General features: G+C 46.8%; 1 protein-coding gene across 3 annotated transcripts in view; it reads left to right on the plus strand.

The window, feature by feature from the left end:
• Window positions 1-19,156: 19,156 nt before the first annotated feature.
• The window catches only part of PLCG2 (phospholipase C gamma 2), a 56,120-nt gene continuing 54,124 nt past the window's right edge, over window positions 19,157-21,152 (plus strand). For 2 of the 3 annotated variants that reach the window (XM_090149408.1, XM_031615374.2), the window contains exon 1: window positions 19,996-20,362. The gene's annotated coding sequence lies outside the window, so the exon portion shown is untranslated. Of the gene's footprint in view, window positions 19,529-19,995; window positions 20,363-21,152 lie in introns of those variants that run through there. The other variant, XM_090149409.1, reaches the window with a different exon arrangement.

Consider the following 21,152-nt stretch of genomic DNA (forward strand, 5'->3'; position numbering starts at 1 on the left):
GCTGCGTGCTTTGTGCTTTCTTTGAAGGAAAGAAGATCTCCAGCCCCGCGCCGTGGGGATGCTGCAGGAGCCCAAGGACAGCAGTGCAGAGATACGTATTTTTGGACTGCAGAGATGTTGAGGTGTGTTTTGGGGCAGTGTCCCCATGGGGCGATGTGCTGCACTTGCATTGCATGTTGGCCACGATGCACAAAATCCAGCTGCGGTGTCCCAGCTCTGCTGCAGTCCTTGGGACAATTGGCGAACTCTTAGAGCTCTTAGGTTCCAGTTGGAGCTCCTGGGAATGGTTTCAAGAGCAACCTATGTTACGTGGTCCTTATTCTCATCCATATTTCTATGTTTCCAGACAAGGTAAGAAGTGGTCACCACTTCAAAAGAGAATTGACTGTGCCTTCAGCCTTCCCACTGAAATGCCACTCTGCCATAGCTGAGGCAATTGAGGCAGATGGTCGTTCTGCTGTTAACACGATTAAGGCTGGAATGTCTCTCCTATGAAGAAAGGCCTGGGGAGTTAAGTTCCCTATGAAGAAAGGCCTGGGGAGTTAAGTTCACAGATGCCCAATCCCTGGAGGCATTGAAGGCTGGGCTGGATGGGCCCTGGGCAGCCTGATGTGGGGCAGGCAGTTCCAGTGCAGGGCTAGAACTGGATGGGCTTGTCCAAACCATTCTGTGGTTCTCTCATGTCTGTGTCTGTCTGATTTCTGGCTTCAAGTGATCATTGCTGTGCCCTGCCAGGTGCCTTTGGCATCCAGCCAGCACCAATTACTGAGCAACATTGTAAGAAATTTCTAATGATCACATTGGACAAGGGGTTCTCATATCAGTTACAAAATGTGAGTGTTAGAGTTGTATAATAGGAGATGCTATGTCTCAGCTTGTGCTCAGAAAGGTTTTTCTGAGTTCTATAGTAGAACACCTGGGCTTGTGGGGCACCCTGGCAGTTCCTCCTGGATAATGATGCCTTTCTGCCTTCCTTTCAGCTGTAGCTTGTTGAAAATAGGAGCCATTAAAAACTGCCCAATTTCATTTGGGAGGTGACTGCAGCGCATCTTCCCAAGGGCTGTGAGTACCGGGGCTTTCGCTTTCAACCCAAATTATCACGGTGGCTTTGATGCAAGTCCAAAGTGCACAAAGCAGCAGCACTACTTTGTTTCAGGGGCAATTTTCTCACGTCCTCATTAAAAACCTGCAGTTGTGCTGCCTTCCTATGGCTTCCCCCACTGCTCTCAGCTACGTGTGGAGTTCTAGGAGGCCAAACACAGAAAGGAATCTCACAGAGCACTGGTTGCCTACAGTTTCCTAAGTGAATGGATACTAGTTAGGCACTCAGAAGCCTAAAATCCTGATAATTCGTGGCTGCTTTGCTTGGTGGGAAGTGCAGGCATCCCAACAGCCGGTGACTTGGAGAGCTGACCCGTGGCAATCTTAGGACTGCCACCCCCTTGATGACCCACATCTCATATATCTATACATATATCTATATCTCATCTGGAAAAGAGCTCCTTGAAACCTTCCATACATCTATATGCAGTGAAGGCCATAGAGCATCTACTGTTCTCACGCTGCAGGCAGTGCTGACCTCTCCCAGGCTCGGTGAAGCCAACCAGATGTACCTATTAGAACACATCAGTCAGCTCTATTGCCGTCTTGAATTTTTAATGATTTTTGCCAACTCAATACAGTACTTGCTTCAACATATTTGTTTTAAGTGGATGTTAACATCCAGGTTTTTTTTCCATTCTCTTTCCTACTGACTGGGGAATATTAAGTAAATATTTGAGATGAACCGTTTTTATTAAGAACAGATCTTGGGATATCCCTTTTTGAGAGTAGAATTAAGTTTGTGGGTGTTTCTCCTGCTGATCCAGTTCCCAATATTGTTTTTTGGGTGATCTCACTTCTCTGCTTTTCACCTGTCAGGTGGAACAACTACAGTTGTATGTGTCCTTATAAAATAGATCCCATCAGATTTTGAATATATTTGTACACAAATCTCACCGTGACCCATTGGTCGTGAAAGAACTTGGTCAGTGTAGTGCTGTCAGTGTAAACATGTGTCCCCTTTCTACGAATGTTTACACAGATGGAACCAAAGGTCTGCATATGGGGTATAGCTTACAGCTCATTTCCAGTTCATTACTGTCATTCACTATCACAGAATTGCCAAGGTTGGAAAAGACCTCCAAGGTCATCCAGTCCAACTCTCCACCTACTGCCAATATTCCCCAACTAAACCATGTCGCGTTTCCTTCACATATTTAGCAGCTGGTACAGAAACCAGCTTCTCCTTAATTCCTGTTCCAACTGGATGGGATATCAAAGCAATAATCCCTTATTTGTTTCACTGTGCGCACTTTGAAGTTGAGTTGTTCACAGTAGCTAAATGAGATGCTTTAAAATCTTAAAAGTGTCTCCCCTCTCAAAACTCCCCTTCTTACGTATTGTTTTACTGTAAACTCAGTGCTTTTGTATTGTTGCATGAAGTTCTTGGGGGGGGGGGGAAATGAAACTAAAACACTGAAGAAAAGTTTGCTTTGTGGGTCAGAAGTGTGCTAATCATACTTTTGTTCCTACTGTCTTTGGTATGCAGTGGGTCCCGTCCTCAACATACAACAACCTCTGTTTTGGGATACTTTTATTCCCACATTTTACCAATTATGAAGACATTAAGGATAATTAATGTTACTGACTCATCTCCAGGTGCTTTGAGATCTTGGAGCTAGGTTTTGTTGTTTATTGCTGCACTAAGAGTCAGCGTGAACCTTGGAGGTTGTATAAGCACATTTATCTGGAATGCTTTGAATTTGGGTTTAAGCAATGTAATGCCAGAAGGATGCGAGTTCCCCTTCATTGTTATTTACTTGCAAGAGAGAAGAAACGTTGCAAAACTGATCTCTTTATTGGGACTTCATGTGGTTTTCTGATCTTATTTCCCCAGCCACCTCCCTCCCATGGATGCTTTCTCCAGGCGGGCTGGATACGATGGTAGCAGTGGGGTTGGATGAGATGGACAGCAGTGGGGTTGGATGGAATGGGCAGTGGTGGGTTTAACGGGATGCATAGTGGTGGGTTGGATGGGATGGATAGTGGTGGGGCTGGCTGAGCATCCCCAGAGCTATGCAATGTGATGACAACTGGGAAGATTGGTTGCATATATAGAGGGATGCGTATATAGAGGGAATAAGCCCCTTGATGCTTAGTATGGAGGTTGGGTGTCTGGTAGGTATTGGCAGTGGAACAGATCAAACCTTTGTAGAAATCCCAGTGAATCTGAAACGAGCGTTCACTGTGCTGCAGGTACAAGGGCTGTGGATAAGGGGAGCAGTCAGAAAAATTCAGTAGTGCACCCTGAGCTCCTCCTGAATTAAATAAAGAGAAACTCTAAGCTGGGAAGAAAAAAAAAAAAAAAAAAGAAAGGAAAAGAAAAAAAAGAAGTTGTGCTTGAGGTTAGCGCTGCTCTCTGCCGCAAAGCCGATGACATCAATGTTGCCATGGAGACAAAATCTTCACTTAGGTATGGTGAGCCCCGAGCCTGCGGCTGCCAAGGAAACCCGCCAAGCGCCAGGCAGCCCCGCGCTCCCGCACATGGCTCTGCCGCCTTCCTCCTCCTCCTCCTCCTCCTCCTCGTCCTGCCCCATGCCAGCACTGCTGCAGCCTTCTGCTGCTTGGTTGTTGCCCCGTAACCCACTGCCCTCAGCCAGGAGCAGTCAGTAGGCACCAGAGTGAAGCCATGGGCCGGAGGGAAGGGAGCGGAGCAGACGCCCTGCCTGGTGTTCAGTGGCCTGGCTGAGCATCACCATCACCATCAGGTCCCCTGCTCCTGAGGCTCTGCACAGCATGGCCAGGAAGATCCCAAAGGCCAGTCCAGCCCCAGGAGGTGTCAGTCAGTCTGTGGGCCAGGGCAGAGTCCTGCTATGCATTCACATCCGACAAGCAGAAGCCAAAGCACCAAAGGTAGTGAAAAATGTTCTTTTTTAGCTTATTTTAAGGCTGGCCTGTGAGTTTATTAAGCGCCTGGAGTTTTGTGTTTCTTTGTTTTTTAAATGGTCACTGAGCAGCAGAGGTGCTTTGTTGTTGTGGCCCTTGGAGCCCTGCATCGCTTCAGTGCTGGCTTAAAAGTGATGATTTTGGGGAAGAAAAATATGATTTACTCAGAGGCAGGTCCAGGTTAAACCAACCCTCTCCTTGAATTGCAAAATATATTTGAAAATAAATTTCCAGTGGTTTTAAAGTGAAATTTATTCATTTTTATTTTAGAGCTGTGGTAGGGGCAAGGGGGACCAATGGACAGCAGGTCTCCATAGCAAAAAAGGCTTTTTTAGGCCTGAATTTGTAAGACTAATTATTGATATCCTCTAAAATCAGAAATTTTACACAGGACCAGATCTCCACTGCATGATTTCTGATCACAAGAGATGAGCGTAGCCAAGGGGAAGTGACTCATGGCTGCCTGTGGTTGAAATTAATGAGATTTTTATCTGGAAATATTCCTGTGAGTGCCTTTTTCTTTGTAGTGTGAGTCAGGACAATAGCATGGAAATCATCCTCGAGGAAAACGGCGACCTCAGTGTGATGGCTGCAGAGCTGGGATGCTCCGCCATGACCAGCGCTGGGACAGCTGAGCTGTGGGTGCAGGAATCCCTGTGATAATCCACGAGTGGCTTTATTACAGGCAAAAAGGAGAATATGAGGGAAAAGGAAATTGGATGGGGGAGTTGAGGTGGAACTTATGTTGCATGTTGACTTATTTATTGCAGATAGGAAAGAGTTAACTGCAGATTTCCCTGGCGAACCAAATGATTCCAAAAGCACTTTCACGTCGTGCATCATCATCTCTGCAAGGTCTTACCAGGCTCTGAGCAACCTGATGGAGCTGTAGGCATCCCTGTTCATTGCAGGGGAGTTGGACAAGATGACCTTTAAGAGTCTCTTCCAACTCAAGTGACTCTATGATTACAGGAGAGCTCATTTTAATGGAGGGGAAATCTTTCCCAACTTGTGCTGGCTGCTGCCTTCCCAGGGAGAAACAGCAGCAAGGAGGAACCATGTTGCTGTGCAATGCTCCAGAGCCCAGCCCCGCCAGTTTGGTTATTGATGGCGAGCAGGTGGCGGCGCTTTGGGAGCTTCCCACGAAGGCTTGGAGGCCTCGTGCTGCACATGCGTCACCACGGCTGTTTTTATCTGTGGGTTTTCCAGCACGCTGAGCAATGCGGGGTCGCCCAGGAGGGACCCTGGTGGGATCTCCCCTCTGTGTGAGTCACACTCGTGCCGTGGGAGCGCTCCGGCACGCTGCACTCTTCAACTCTGATTCATGGCACTCTGGGAGAATAAATAAGACGGTGCCGCACGCACCGTGCAGAAAGGTGTCAGGGCAATGGCACCACCAGCAAACAGCAGTGGATGTAATGCAGCTGGCAATCTCTTAAATAGGGTGGAATGCCCCGCTGCATCCATGCAGAGATGTGGTCGCTTCTTGGTCCTGCATGTGCCAAGCAAAGATGCTGGGCTGATGTCACTGCACTTTGGAGCGGGTTTGCTGGAGCCCGAGGAAGTTTGTTAGCAGTGCAAGGCTGGCACTTCTCAGGCTCAATCTGCAGGGTGATTCAAACAGCAAACAGCCTCGTTTGTCTGGATGGCTCCCAAAAGCAGGGTAACCCGGGTCACTGCTACAGAAGGTGTTACTTGATATTGGTACCCGAAGCACCATAGAGACAAAAATCGAGAGCGGATTTTTTAACAGGATCCAAACGAATTATGTCTCTAAAATTGGTTGTTTGGGGGAAAAACTTCAGCTGTCATTGCTGGTACCTGAGTGCTGGTGAGTCATCCAATTACGTCCCTGAGTCTGGGAAATGGAGAACGGGAGGGCTGGCTGCCTGCTCAGCCAGTGAAGCAATGCCGCTGCAAAGCCTCACGCGTGGCTCGGATTGTCTCTTCGCTCCAGTTTTACTTGTGGCTTTGGCCAAAGAAGGTCCCCAGGTGCCACAATGGCTCTGCCCAAGTGGGCTCCTGTGGCACTGTGGCCACGTGGCCCTGTGAGCTCAGTGATGCAGCAGGAGAAGCACTGCAGGACATGTGCAAAGGGGAAGTGCTCGGTGTCTGCTGGGAGATGGGTGTGAATGCACTCCTTTCATTCAGCCTGCTCTGTCTTTAAGGACACCATGCAGGAATCTGTCTCTTCCCAGAGCAAGGCAATGCTTCAGGTGGAGATGCACACAGGTTAGCCAAACAGAGGGGCAGAGGTGAGTGAACGAGTGTTAAATGAGCTGAGTGCTAATTGCCAGTGAATGTCTGTTCCCTCCATCCTTGGGCTTCGATCTGCCTTTTTCTCAAACCTGCATGAGAAAAATAGCATAGGGCAGCACAATTAGTGAGTGCTCTACCACATCTTATATTGCTGTAATGTTGCCTTTCTTTCAAAATAAAGCAAGAAAGAATTCCCCTCATTTGATTACATGTTCTGTTCTTCCTTTCAAGCTTGTCAACGTGAAGCACGGAGCTTGCCTAATCCCTTCTTGTTATTTAATTACGTGGCGACAGTGCGCTGCTCTGGCTTCTCTCCATGCCCCAACACTTTTGGCACTGCATTCTTCCCTAAGTGCTCCAAAAACCTGTGGGTGAGGGACACACATCCCTGTACCCCAGCCTGCAGAGTGTCACTGCTGATTCACAATGGCTGGAGCTATGAGAAGGCCAGTGTCTCCCTCACAAGGCCCACGACCTCTGCATTGACATTTCATCCTCTGTGGCCCTCAGCAGTTTAAGTGTGATGCTGGCGAGGAAATGAGACCATGCCAATGGCCTAAAGCCATGAGTCAAAGGAAGCAGGTTTCCATCACGATGGTGAACGTGCTTAAAGCAAAAGTGTTCTGGGTGAGGATGTGCAAGTCCTGGAGGTGAGATGGAGGAGTGATGGTACATGGATCAGCTTGGATCCATGGCTTCACACACTCTTCTTTAGCCATTAAGTAAGCACTGCAGAGGCATTAAATGTTGTGTTTTCCATTGCCAGCCTCGTTGCCTGTACCAACGTAGCTTTGCCTTGGTGCTGATATGGACGTTGTGGGGCTGCCACCGTGGTGCTGGAAGTCAATGCTGGGCCACAGCACTCTCATGGGAGAGCTTCAGAAAGATTTTGGCTGGGATTTGGTGCTCGTATTTTGTAGGCTTTGGGCATCCCCACCTAAATCTGTGGGGGATGGAGATTCTGTTCTCCTCTGCTTCCATTTCATTTTGTTTGCTTTATTTGGACCCCATCACAGCATTTCTCAGGCTCAGGCCCAGCACTTAACAGCAATAGCACAGGAATTGATTTCAGCAGAAGTAGGCAATTCCCTAAATTATTAATGCTAATAGTGGACAAACCGCAGGGCATAGGCAAAAATAAACAAGACAAAGAGCTGGAGGAAAGCAGGAGGAACAAGCATCTCACATGCAGGAATCCGCACTGCAAAGACATGCTTGATGCATATCCCAAAATCCTGCTTGGGATGGGATGCCACCACGCTGTCCCCCCCCGAAGCTGCCCGGTCCATACTGGCCATGCAGCTCAGTGTCAGCTGCCTGCCGTGTCCTACTTGTGCTTCTCAGAAACCCTCTGTGTTTGCAGCTGATTTGCTTTGACATCAGCAGCCGGCAAGAAGTTCTCTGTGTCGGGGTGCGTGGGAGTGCTATGTGACACCTTAATCATGCTAAACAGGAACACACATTCAGATTTCCTCGGTGTTTCAAAGAAATGTGATTTCCTTTGTGCTGCAAAGAAAGAGTTGAGTCGATTGCGACTCGCAGTGGAGATGGGCTGTGTTGTGGTGAGTTAGGGTGCCAGGCTCTAAAAGGGACGTAAAGGACCCTTTGCTCTCTAGCTGCAACTCTCAGGGTCTGGAATACGGGATGAAATAAAGGTAGGGAGGATTTGCAGAGCAGTAGGTGATGTACAGCAGGCAGCGTGCTCCTGTGAGCTGTGACATGCACACAGGAGGCTCGATTTTCTGGTGTGCTCATCTTGCTGAGGGTTTTGCTCACTTGGCCTTGCTCACATTGAGGCACATGACCAGGTCCCTTTCCATCCCAAGCCATTCTATAATGCTATGGAGCTATGACTTTCTGACTGGTTCTGTGATTCTAGGTGTGTGCCCACACCCACGGTGCAGTATTGCCCACGAGGCACTGCCATGGGACAGCTGTGCTTCCCACCAGGTTCACCACCACGTGGCAGCTGCTGTTGCAATCCCTGCCCAAGCATTTGAGTTTTCAGCACCAAACTAAGAACTGCCCAAAGCTGCATGCAAGAAGTAGTAGGTCAGTGGAGCCAGCAAGGAAAGGCACTGCTGCAGTCTTGGTGCTGCTCCTTCTGGGCAGAGCCAGGTGTCCATTTCTAAGCGTGGGGGGAACTGATGGCTCACATGAAATCACCTGTGTGAAAATGCAGTGCAGGGAATGCTAGCTGTGCTGCACTGAGATCACTGCAGACGTGTTATTTTGGGACAGCATTCATACTGTGTGCTCCTTACTCAGACAAAATGGCAATTGACGTCATTTTTTCCATAATGTTGCCTTTATTTGAAATCATATCTATACATCTTGTACAAATCAACCTAATAATAAGCACTCGTGACAGACTCTACTTATGGATTGGTTTTGGAATTTAGTTTATAGACTTCAGTTGGAATTACATCCATAAAAGGGCTGCAAAAACAGAGGGCAAATGAGAGAAAATAGGATTTTGTCTATAACTCAACATATTTGTTTGTGGAACCCTTAACAATGTTTTAATCTTCCATGTGAAAACTGCCTCATCACCTCTTGATTTACAGCATTTTCCTTTGCCTTTCCTCTCTACTACTCCATTGGTATTTCTTACAAGGCAGGTATTGTCAAACCTCTTTCTTCAAACGTATAATAACCACCTTTTGTATGGAACAGGCGTATAAATTACTCAGCTTATATGACAGAACAGAAAATAAAGAGCTGAGTATCTGGCAGAGATGCCAGAGAGTGATGTTATTATAACCTTCCTGTAGAAGATTTGCCAACAGCGAGTTACGCATTGGTGAGACAACCAATGACAATATTTGCAGGAGAAAGCTTTATTACACCAAATATTAAAAAGCATCATAGTGCGTTGTACTTACAGACAAATCTCACCTCTCTCATCAAGACGTTTGATAGCAACCCTTGCTCATAATAGATGGGATTTATAGCTTAAATGGACCACAGGTGTGGAAAGACAAAATCACAGGGTTTTGTTTGTCAGTGCTACAGCCAGCTTGCTTAGACCTTCGTGGGAATTTTTCTAAGTTGCTCTTTTGGTTGTTTTTCAAGTGAGAAACTTGAAAATGTGCAGTTTTTCAGTTTTCCCGTAAGCAAATGACACCAGGATCAGAGTAGTTCCAAAGCAGAATGATCCAAAGGAAACCAAATCACAGTGCTTGATGTTGACCAGTTTAAAACATCTGCCCATCTTTGCTGGTGCTGCCATCAGACATACGGGCTTTATGCCCAGGTGCTTTGCCCCTAGAGTTTCTGCACTTCCCCAATAAGCTGCAGGCATCTTTCAGTGGAGCAGTGCAGCCCATGCCTGCAGCCAGCAAACAAAGAACCCACCTGCACCATGTGGTAGTAATGAGCAACATCAGCAGCAGCTCCTCCTGCTTCATTTGCTGGCAGGTGGCAGCAAGCAGCTGACCTTGGGTGGATGGAGGCTTAGGGTCAGCCTGGCTGGAGCAGAGGGAAGAGCTGGAAGCTGTCGGTTGGAGCTCGGGGGCGATGTGCAGCGGGTGCAGTGCTCCATCTCCCGGCAGCCGCTCCGATGTGCAAGGGGAGAACTGCAGCTGCGGTTTGGCCTGGTGAGATGCTGCATAGCAATGTTTCCTTCTTTGTAAAATAATTGCTGAGTGCCACCACGTCCAACAGACTGAAATGCGGGGGTCAGGTGCAGCTGAAATCTCAGTGCTGAGCTCTCTCTGACCAAAGCACGGAAGATGTGTGAGGGTTCTGGCTGCTCTGTATCACTGCCCCCTGGTACAGCCACCCAGCCCTTCCTGTTTGCTTGTGGTTTTCACGTATTTATAAATATTTGCTCATCTGTTTTAGGGAGAATGAAAGTGTGCAGGCTCACTCTTTGCTTTAGGTAAACTTTCTGCTAAAAATCAACCGGTGCATGACAACAGGCTGAGAGGGGAATCAATTCTCAGATAGATTTTCAAACATCACCGTTTTCCTGTTCACCTGCTGATGTTCAGTGTGGGAACGTGAAACTGGTGGCTGTACTCGAGCTGTCTCACATAGCCAAGCACAATCTCTGCTGCCCTCACACGGCACAATCAGGGAAGGAAACTGGAAATGGAAGCTTGTAAAAGGGTTAGTCATGTAAAACACGCAAATGCCAAATCACCGTATCATGGGATATGGGCCATGCTCACATATAGGTTACATATGCAAGAGCAGATTTGAGGAGATAAGCTGCTAACCTAGCCTATCTCTGAGAGAAAGTCAAGCTGGCAGATTGGAGAAGCTGAGCTAATAGCTGAGTTGGTCTTTAATCCATCTTTGCTGTAAACTATCTTGAAAGATCACCGAGAATTAGGCAGGCTGTGAGGATGAGTTAAATGAGAAACACTCACCAAAGTCACTGAGAAACACAGGAAGACGAGATTCTGAAGCCCAAATAGCACTTTGCTGGTGTATGTATATGTCTGTATAAAGTGCAAGGCAGAAGGAAGGCAGCCCTCACTTTCTGGTGCCAGGCAAGCGAAACACTGGCTGTTAATCTGGATTAGTTCCTGATCCAGTGCTCTGTACAAATGCTGTGTCAGCACAAAGGGAAGGCTGCTCACAGCAAGGGAGAAGGGAAACCTGCTTCTTTCTGTATTTTTTTTTTTTCTTTTTCCAGTTTCAGCTGAGCTGTTTTGCACAAGGAGACACTTCAGTGTCTCTTGGGGTGCTCTGAGGTTTCCAGTTTTCCCCCAAAAGATCTCATTTTAAACTGAGCTACCAGAAAGTGATGGTGCCATGCAAGGGGGTCTGTGATCCTGAGCTGGCTCCAGGGGAGGCTTATCCACCTGAAGGTGTTGGCTTAACACAAACCCAACTGCTGGGGAGAATTTTTCAGCAGTTGCAGTCTTGGGATGCATGCCTGGCTGCCTCTGCTCTGCAGCCAGAGAAGACCCTTGGGAAGAGCAGAGGTCAGTGGTGAAGTGGGGTGAATGTGATCACGTCGTGCAATTCCATCTCTGTGGGTGTGCCATGGAAGGAAAGAGCTTGTTTTGCTGGCTGCTCACAGGCTTTCCAGCTGCTGGAGAGCTGGAGCTGGCCCTGTGTTGGTTGCTGCTGAGTGTCTGGAGGTAGAACTCCTAATGCAGTTACACTCAGCTGCTAAATTATGTGAGCGACTAGTCTGAAAGCATGAATGAGGGTGCTTAGAAGACAAGCCAGTGACTTGCAAACTTCTGCTGAGGTAGCAACATTTACACAAGAGGAATTCCAAGCAGAAAGTCTGCTAGTACTGGATGCAGGCAGTGAGTGGCACCGTGGTATTGTGGATAGAAGCAGTGCAGTAGCAGTGATGGCACACAACAGAGGCAGAGCAGAAAAGCAGCTGTGCTTTTCCCTGTGAACTGAGCTGTGTGCCTTCTTTGTTGCTCTTAGAAATGGCCAGCACAGGTCATGAGTGTGTCTGAAGAAGGACAACAAAGCTGGTGAGGGCTCTGCAGCGCAGGTCTTATCAGCAGTGGCTGAGGGAACTGGAATGGTTCAGTTTGGAGAAAAGGAAGCTCAGGGAAGACCTCACAGCTGCCTGAAAGGAGGCTGTGGAGAGCTGGGGTTGGCCTCTTCTCCCAGGTGACAGTGGCAGCACAAGAGGGAATGACCTCAGATTGCTCCAGGGAAGGTTAAGGCTGGATATTAGGAAACATTTCTTCTCAGAGCAGTGACGCAGTGGCACAGCTGCCCAGCAAGGTGGGGATTCAGCATCCCTGGAGGTGCTCCAGAGCTGTGGGGATGTGGCACTGAGGGACATGGCTAGTGGGCAGGTGGAGGTGGGTTGGGGTTGGACTTAATCATCTTAGTGGTCGTTTCCAACATTAATGGTTCTACGATCCTGTCGTAGATCACCTGGTGCATTTGGACTCACTGGTGTAGCATTAAAAGGAGGTGCTAAAAGAACGGGTATGGATTCTGGTGCATGTAATAAAAGAAGTGTTGGGGTGTTTGCACATAGCACTTGTAATACTGTAGGTACTTTGGATAGAACTTTATGGATCTGAATCATGCAGTGTGTTGGTGAAGGTAATGATGGCAGAAGGGAAGAAAACCTGAGCTGCCCACACAGACAAACGGGAACTTTGGCCCAGAGCATAGAGGGGTGTCTTGGGTAGTATTTCTCTGTGCATCTCAATTTTACTGCCTTGGTTGCAGAATACTTGCACAGTGACATTTTTCAATGATTTTTTTTTTTTTTGCCTACATTCCTCTCCTCCGTTCAGAAAGCCAAACTCATACCAGTGTAACAAAGCAAACACCTTTCCTCTAGGAAGGGAATGTGGTAAGAGATGGTCCCAGGAGCTGTGCCTGAGAGCTGGGGGCAGGAGGGGGCTGGAGCACTTCTGCTGTTTCGGGCTGCCAGGATACAACCCATAACTTCTCATCCTAGGAAAAGCAATAGAAGGGATGTGTAAACATAGTGGGAGATGGATAAGTAGGAGCACGACTTGGACAGCCTCCTTCTGTGTTGTATCCTCAGTGGCAGTGCCAGCTTATCATCCCCTCTGATATGTTTTATTATCTGTAAGTACATGATAAGGCCTGTATTGTTTTAAAATTCAATTTATCGTGGTAATTTCAAACCCCACTGCTTAATATCGACTTTCTTTTTATTACATAATCCTTTGCCTTCAGGAAACCAGCAAAAACAACATTAAAGTTGATATAAACAAGTAATGTTTGATATAAACAAGTAATGTTTTAAAACATATTTCTTTTTTTTTTTTTTCCAACCTGATTCCATCGTATGGTGGCTGAAAAACCAGAAACACAGCTAAGTAAGCTGGCATATTGGCCTCAGAACTACAAATGGTTTCTTCAGTGCTGTACTCTCTCAGATTTAGTTTCAAATGAGCAAAGAAAATGAGCCTAATGATGTCTGCCCCCATGGGCAATGCCCCCAGTGGCTCAATGGTGGTCCTGCATCTGGCAGTGCTCCCAGCCTGACCTGATGCTGCAAAACCGCAGCACAGCCTGAGCTATTGCTCTCAAGGACCCTAGCGAGCCCTACAGAGATGGAGTGCTTGTGTTTGAGATTCGAGAGTATGTTTTCAGAACAACAAATCAGCTGCTGAAATGTGCCTACAATTTCTATACAAACTTCCTCTGTGAGTAAACTAATATTGTAGCCTTGGCAGATCTCTTTGCTCCCACTGTAGCAGCCCAGCACTTCTGTGCAAGAAGCATGGCCCTGTTGTCCTTGCCTTTTCTAAACAAAAACACATGCAGGAGGATTCTGTGATTCTATGATTCTATGACTGCTGGCCTTTTCCATCTCAAGAGAAGACTGATTACAAAGCATAGTCACTGTGCCCTGCTAGAACAAGTCTGTCCCCAAACCATTTGTCTTTGCTTCAAACAGTAAAAATGGAAAGAAGGAAAGGTCAAAGCAGCATGACATGGGAGCTCTACACACACTGAGAAGCAACTGCATTTTGTTTTATCTTCAGCTGATGCAACTTCTTCTGTAGAGCCTGACTTTTGATACAGTGATTAATTACCCCCTATTTTTTCCCTTCCAAATCAATTGTGATGTGGCTTAATTCATTTTCAGGTATTCATAGCTGCCTTAGCAACATGGATTTTCTGTTTCCCTCCACCACAGTAAGAACCAGCCTGCTAACCAGGCGGATTCTTCACAGTCAAATTTGAAAGCACACATTGCTTTGGTTAACAACCAAGTCAATTTTCCAGCTTCCTCATCAGAAGTCAGACGTAACCAACCTGTGCCACATGCAGGTTGAGTTGCAGGTATCTCAGCCAACCGTGCTGCTCAAGGACTATTGCTGAGATCTGGTGTGTTTTTATTGCATTAATTTTTCACGAGCACCTATAGCAGTAAAGATTATCAGCTAGTTTATAGTTAATAGGTAATGATCATGAAAGGCCAAACTAAAAGTTGTTTCATAATTTAAAGGCATACAGCCGATCCTCTTTTCCACCACTTGCAGCGTCCTTAATGCCAGCTTTCAATTTGTGTTTTCAGATACCTTTGCCCTCTTCTTATCTACACGAGCCAACCCTGAACTGCTTCCCTCTTTGCTGCATGCTTGTGTTCTGGCAGATCAGGATTTATGTTTTATGGCACTTGCACACACTTGTGCCAGCACCAGACACCAGGCCAGAGCTGAAGACAGGGGCAGCAGGAGAAGGAACTGCCTGTTTCCATTATGAGTGCTGGGTGAAAGTTCTACTCCAAGTTCTATTCATAGAATCATAGAGTGGTTTAGACTGAAAGATGAGTTCTAATTTTGCTTGTTTTTAATCTAAGAAAATGGTTTTCTTGCATGCATTTGTTTCCTGAGAGCAACATATAATAAAAATATCTGTCTTTTAAAAACCCAGCCCCAGACTTCCTGACTGACCCACTGTGAACCACTGCTGCTCTGCACTCATTATTTCCTCTCTTTGAAAAAAAAAAAAAAGAAAAAAAAGAAAAAAAAAGAAAAAAAAAAGCACAGACAAACCCACAATCTGGCAACACCTTGCTCTCCCATTTAGCTCACCTCTCATTTTCAAGCTGCTCTTAACAAGTCAGAAAGCTAAAGAACATCCACTTCTCCAGCCTGGGTCTGTCCTTTTCCTGAACTCCCCACCAAAGAACTCCCTGCTATCCCCTGTAGGAGGAGGCTGAAAACCTTCTGTTTTTCTTTCCCTGTTAATAGGAATTTCCTTCTGCTGTATTTTTTGCTTGGCTGTTTTCTTATCAAAATCCATCCTTTCTGCAACAATATTGCTCTTGCAATGCTAGGAGCGATGGTGGATTTTGTTTTTAATCTGTTCAAAAGCTGAGATTTATTTGCAAATATACCTATGTATATGTGTTTACTTATAAATCTATAACATATGATTGCTATTTGAGTACAAATCATTAGAAAACTAGCATTATTCAGCTTCAACATTTTCATTGTATTCAATGGGAACAAATTTTGGTCAACATTACGTTTCTTTCTTCTTTCAGTCTATTTCCAGCTGAGCTGACAAGCTAGGAGTTGTCCTCTGGCACAGCCTTGGAATCCCAATTTCCAGGTGTAAGCTATTTGTTTCCATACAGCATGAGGCTGAACACAGGCTGTTTGCTAAGCAGATACCTCAAACCAGGAATGAGAACTTTCAATTTCTATGTGTTCCTCTCTGGATTAAAGCTATGAAATGCTTTACCTCAAGCTCAGCTGCTGGCACTGGCAGAGCTGAAACTCAGCATTTGTCAAAAAAAGTGAGTTACGATCCCTTTTGGTTACAGACAGATCTTAAAATCAGGAACAGAGGGCATTCCAAGGGCTTACAAAGCAGAAAGCAAAGAACTGAAAATTTGCCAAAGAGAACCTGAAACCTGTTACAATTGCTGCATCTATCTCAGGTTGGGCATTATTAATGAGTTATTAATGTCTGATGCTAGTGACACATCATGAAAGAGCTCATGAAGATGGTAATAGAGTCCTGCTGGTTAAAAGTGACATACTTCATGTGTTCCACTTTCCTTCTCGTAACTTCCTTTTTTTTCTTTTTTCTATTAGTGACAGCCATAACCAAATCTGTGCTCCTGAAGGAGGAGAGTGCGTGATAAAAGGTGGCAGGTTTATTTAAATTACATTTAGTGTTAACAAACAGCTCAGGCTAGTGAAAACACGATTAGAGATTTTGTGTGCTTAAGGGCTATTAACAGTATGCTTCTGCCCAGGTGGAATCAGAGTACAAAGGGGAAGAAACCTCCATTTGACTCTGCCTAGCTAATCTCAGCAGTACGTCGCTCATTACTCTGCGCAGGATTAAAGGTGAGCTCTGTAGTGCTGCCTTTGAGACTCAGCAGGTCAGCTCTCCTTCACAGCAATGGGGTCAAATAATTCCAGGTGTGTGGCAGGAAGGCTCTGGAGTGAAGACTGTTGGGTTTAAATTACCTGATTTTCCACATTCTTTTCTCTGTTGCAAACGTTACATCTGAACTTTTCCTCTTAAAAGAGTTTAAACAACATATAAATTTAGATTTTTCAGCCAAATGTTGCTGATTGAGAAGGTGTTGATACAGTTGGTACTTACAGATGTATTGCAAAACGTATGAATTCATAGCACAAATAAAATGTGCTGGGAGGTGCAGGAGGTTTCTTACACATGGTTTTTAATGTATGTGAAAAAAAACGACTCTACCAATGTGTGAAAACATGGATTTGGGAAATGGAGCATGTCATGTAATAGGTGATATATGTCTGAATTTCTGAAAAATGGGTCCTTTGCAGAGGCTTTTCTGAAGAGGCAAAGTTAAATTGAGTCAGCATGGGTACATGAGCCCCACTGAAGTTGCACAGGTAACAGAGTAAGTTAGCAGAGCACACTGCAGACTCTGACAAGCAAGAATGTAAATTTATTCAGGTTTTTATTCATTAGTAGATATATTATCTATATTTTTTCCTTCATTTATTCTCTCTTTTAAATTGTTAAGAAATATGTTAATAAGACTGGGCTCCCATGCTAGGGTCTGTCATAGCTCACTCAGTACCAACTCCCACCTTGATCTGTTGACGTACAGATCTCTAACGCTGTATGTTAGGAAGATGCTTATCATCACAAGTAGAACAGAAGGTTTTGACCCTTTTCTGTGACTCACTCAGTTATAACTACAGTGCATAAAGATAACAGCCTTTGCAATTATGATTTGCATTCTGTGCAACCATGCTGATCCTGGAGATACACCAGATGGATGCTCTTCCAAGGCACACGTGCTTGCAATGCATATCCCACCGAGCCACTCTCATCCTACCCCTATTCAGAAAAAAATCACTCAAGTACCTCATGAACTTTACAATCTTATTTTCATTTCAGTGAGATTTTGATGCATGCTTTGCATGATTTCATGCCTAACTGTAAATAGGAGCAATGTGCTCTTTTCGTCCACAGTTCATGCTAATGCTTTTGTTGTCTGGAGGGCTCTTCGAAACTTTTCTGATGTAGCGTGGGACAGATTAAAGCTGATCTTTGCATGAGTGAGCGCTGATGCAAGAAACTTCTCCTCCCTTCCCATGTGCCCTGAGGGAAGGCCTTAGCCAATAGTAAATCCTTGCAGTCAGCCATGGAAAGAACAAACAAACAAAAAAGACTGGGCTATATCTTTCTAATGGTCCCATAGGGACTTCCACCTGCATCAGCAAAGTCAGTGTTAAGAAGGTTTCAGCAGGATGAGAGGAAAAATGGGAAGCTCTCAGTGTTGCTCCCACAGCATGGTGCTCCATCAGGACCAGCAGCCTGTGGCTTAAAAATCACAGGAGGAGAGTTGTAGTGGCTCCCTGTCCTGCTGAGACCTTGTTGACGCTGAATTGATCTCTGCTGATGGTGCTGGAGAAGAGCTGCTGGCACTGGGGCTGTGGAGGAAACACTTGCAGTGCCTCATGTTTCAGTTGAAAATATAATTGCTGGCCCTGTAAGTATAGTGGTGTTTTGTGTAGCCAACCAAACCAGCCCAAGCCACTGAGCAAGGAGTTAGCAGGTGTGTAAAAAAACCCACACTTAGTTCACGTGTTTTTACATCTGCTTTTAGGTTTGTATCGATCAGCTCAAATCACATGACAGAGTCTCTGCTAAACTGGAACTTTAAAAAAACGTGGTTCTGAGAAATGAAAGTTTTCTTCTGCAATAGGGAGTTTTGCTGTGAGGAAATGCCATTCCTAGTACAGGTCATGGTGTGAAGCTTGGGGATGTGTTCTGCCCCTGGCTGGCTGCGGCTGGGGACTCTGCAAACTCCCTCTCCACACCTCGATTCCTTCGGAAACGTGAAAAAATAATTTCCATTCTGTTTTAAAAAATGTTTTGACACCTGCAAAATGAAAAGTGCTGCAGAAATGCTAAGGGATGTTACTGTATCAAGTGTACGAGGACAGAGGGCAGTAATTTCTCAAAAGATTTTTTTAAACGTAGAGCCTGCAAGTAACGAGGGGCAAAGTCAGTGAACCGAGAAGCAGCTGAATATCGTACGGCTCAGACGTCGCAGCAGGCCAGCCAGAGCTATGACCTCCCTTCCTTCCTGTCAGCTTGTTGCTAGCTACTTCAGTTTACCTTAAATCAATATTTACTTTATTATTTACAATATTGTGATGGTGACAGTAATTTGCCAAAGTTCAAGTGAAAATATTTCAAGAGTGGAGCCAAGTGAGCACCGGAGCACTTTTCATGAGAAATGCACTTTGCTAGGAGCCCAAACTCCACCAAGCTGAGATGTGCAACAGCTGTCAGTGAACGTGCTTGAAGGTGGCTGCTTGGGAATTTCATTATTTGAGTTGTGCAGCTACAGCTGGGCAATATCCTCCAAGTTCTTTGTGCTAAGGGCTCTTTAATTTTTCTTTCCAATGGGAATTGATGGGATAAAACTATTCAACTTCTGTCCTCTGCACAAAAGCTTTATTTTCTTTGTGGCTCCTGTAGAAGCTGGCACTAGTTTTGTGACCGTTATTTATTGCATGCAGGAGGCCACCTGGCCAGGCCTGTGATCCTCTTTGATGCCTTGCTTATTCTTAAGGGGAAGTAATCAACACTTCAGCGCCAAATAAGGCAATAAGACAGGGCTGAACCTTTCGATACTGTAATTAAAAAGTGTCGGTGTCAATGCCCTTTTTGAGCTATTCATGACTGAAGTGTAAAAGTCTTCAAGTCAGATGGCAGGAGCTGCTGATTATGACAGAGACTTTTAATCTTCTGTTCTGATTGTGAGGGCAACCAAGCACTCATGCTTCTGGGTGTGCTGAGCGATAGCCTATGTTTCCAAAAGTCACTATTTCACTGTTTCTTCTTTAAGAATTGCTTACCCATTTATATGTCTACGGTTTTGTTACAGCCCGCAATTTACAGGATTCCGCGCTAAAAAACTTTGCTGAAGAAATGATTTTCTTCCACAGGTTATTTTCTTTTGCACAGCTCTCCAGCTGTAAGAGAGTTTTATCAGTGAAGCCTGAGCTTGCGCAATGTTGGGAGCTGGTAGGTTTAATCTTCCTTCCAGGACAACCACACCGAAGTACATCAACACGTAAGGCTGCAATATTTTGCAGTGCTGCTTCACTTCTTCGGCAAAGACCGACTATCAGAAAGATGGTCAACTCCGTGCCTGTGTGGCTTGTGGGTTGCTCAAGGGTAGTTCCTGTGCTGAAGAGATGATGTGTGACTGGTGAGGAGCATGCTGGTACCGAGCCCCGTGAAGCAGAACCAGGAGGGGCTGCTGGGGCTGAGATTCGCTGCCAACATATCTGCACTAACGCTGGATTTGACAGCTGGGATTCAGAGAGCAGAGGTACAAAGTTTTCAGGCTTTGTTCTTTTTGTGGTGGTTCTGTATGCGCTCTTCGCTTCCTGGTCCTGAGAAGTCCTACTCACAAGTCACACTTCTGGTCCTGATCTGTCGTGGACGCTTTTAACTATGAAAGTGTTTGCTAGATGCCTTTAGGAGGAATTTCCCAAAATTCTCCCGGCGGCTTTGCTGGATACAATGAATGTTTTTGGTGCTCCCTGACCTACGCAGTGAGGTAGCACTGCTCCCGGTGCTCGCTGGAGGACTTGCTGTCACTCCCTCATTCCAGACACGATACTGTTTCAGTAATTTCTGCATACAGAGGGTGAAATTATTAATCAAAACCAATCAGGCCGTAAGCTGAGGTTGTTGTGGTGTAATGGACGTGGCCGTGGATCCAATTCAGTCAATTTTAAGCCTTTCACCTAAAGCCACCCACCCCCGACACCGTGTCATCGTTTATTCGGTGCTTAGGTTGATGATCCCTGAAGGAAGCCCATCGCTTCTCCTCACGGGGGCTTCACACGGGGCCGCGGCGGCTCCCTCCCACCTCAGAGGGCGGCTGAGGGCGAACGTCCCGCGCCCCGAGGGAGCGGGCAGCAGGGAGGCGGGACGGCAGCCGCCCCGCGGGCGCTGAGGGACGGGGCGCCGGCGGACGGGAACCGAACGGACAGCGCCGCCCGCCCGCCCCGCGCACCAGGAGGTGGCCGCCGGGGTCACGTGGCCCGCCCCTTCCCGGGTACGGCAGAAGCAGAAGTGGGAGCCCCGGAGAAACGCGGCCGGGCGCGGCGATACCGCCGCCACCAGCAGCCCGCGTTGACACCGGCAGCCGGCGGAGGTGAGGCTGCGGGGCGCCGCGGGCGGGGAGGTGCCGCGAGGGGCTGCGGGGAAGGGGGCTCGCAGAGGGGGCCGGCACCCCGCGGCTGGCTGTCAGCGCTGCCGGCCGGTCTGCCGGAGGGGGAAGAAGCCCAGCGCCCTGCACCACGGCGCTGAGGGCCGCAGCCTGGGCCCGCCTTCGGTTCCTAGCAGGTGTCCCTTGTGGCCGAGCGCTTTGGTTCCCTCTGCTCGCAGAGCTCCGTGCGAACAGCCGTCTGCTGGTTGCGATTAATTGTTAGCGAGGTGCTGCTGCTGCTGCTGTGCCCGGTTGGGTGAGCTGCTGTCCCGAGGCAGGGCTGGGGCAGAGCGTGCAGCGACGCGTGCAGAATGGGGCCGGCAGCGCCCAGAGCTCATGGGAAAATGTAGAAATTGGGGCGAGTCTGACTTCAGATTCCGCTTTTTGAGCAACCTTTGTGTGCAGGGAAGGCACCTGCGGTGTCCTGTGGCTCGGGAGCGGTTCTGCTGTGCTCATCTGAAGCGTTCGTTGCCAACCTGCACGTCTGTAGTTTCACCTGTCTGCAGCTCTTTCTCTCTGTGTTTTCTCAGATGTCTACACGGTAGGAATTGTAGGCTGATCTTCAGATAAGGGTTTGGTTTTGAAATTGAGAAGTACTGCAGTGAACTAGCAGTAAATATGCAGGTTCTTGGATAGCACCAAGTACGTCTTTCTCCGTGTCTGTGTTCACTTGGCTCCTCGCAGTGGGTCTTCCTGACCTTTTTGGTACAAAGTGTTCAGGCTCTTCACTAAAAGA

The sequence above is a fragment of the Phasianus colchicus genome, chromosome 13 (assembly GCF_987193195.1).
Source record: "Phasianus colchicus chromosome 13, bPhaCol1.hap1.1, whole genome shotgun sequence".
Lineage (NCBI taxonomy): Eukaryota > Metazoa > Chordata > Aves > Galliformes > Phasianidae > Phasianus > Phasianus colchicus.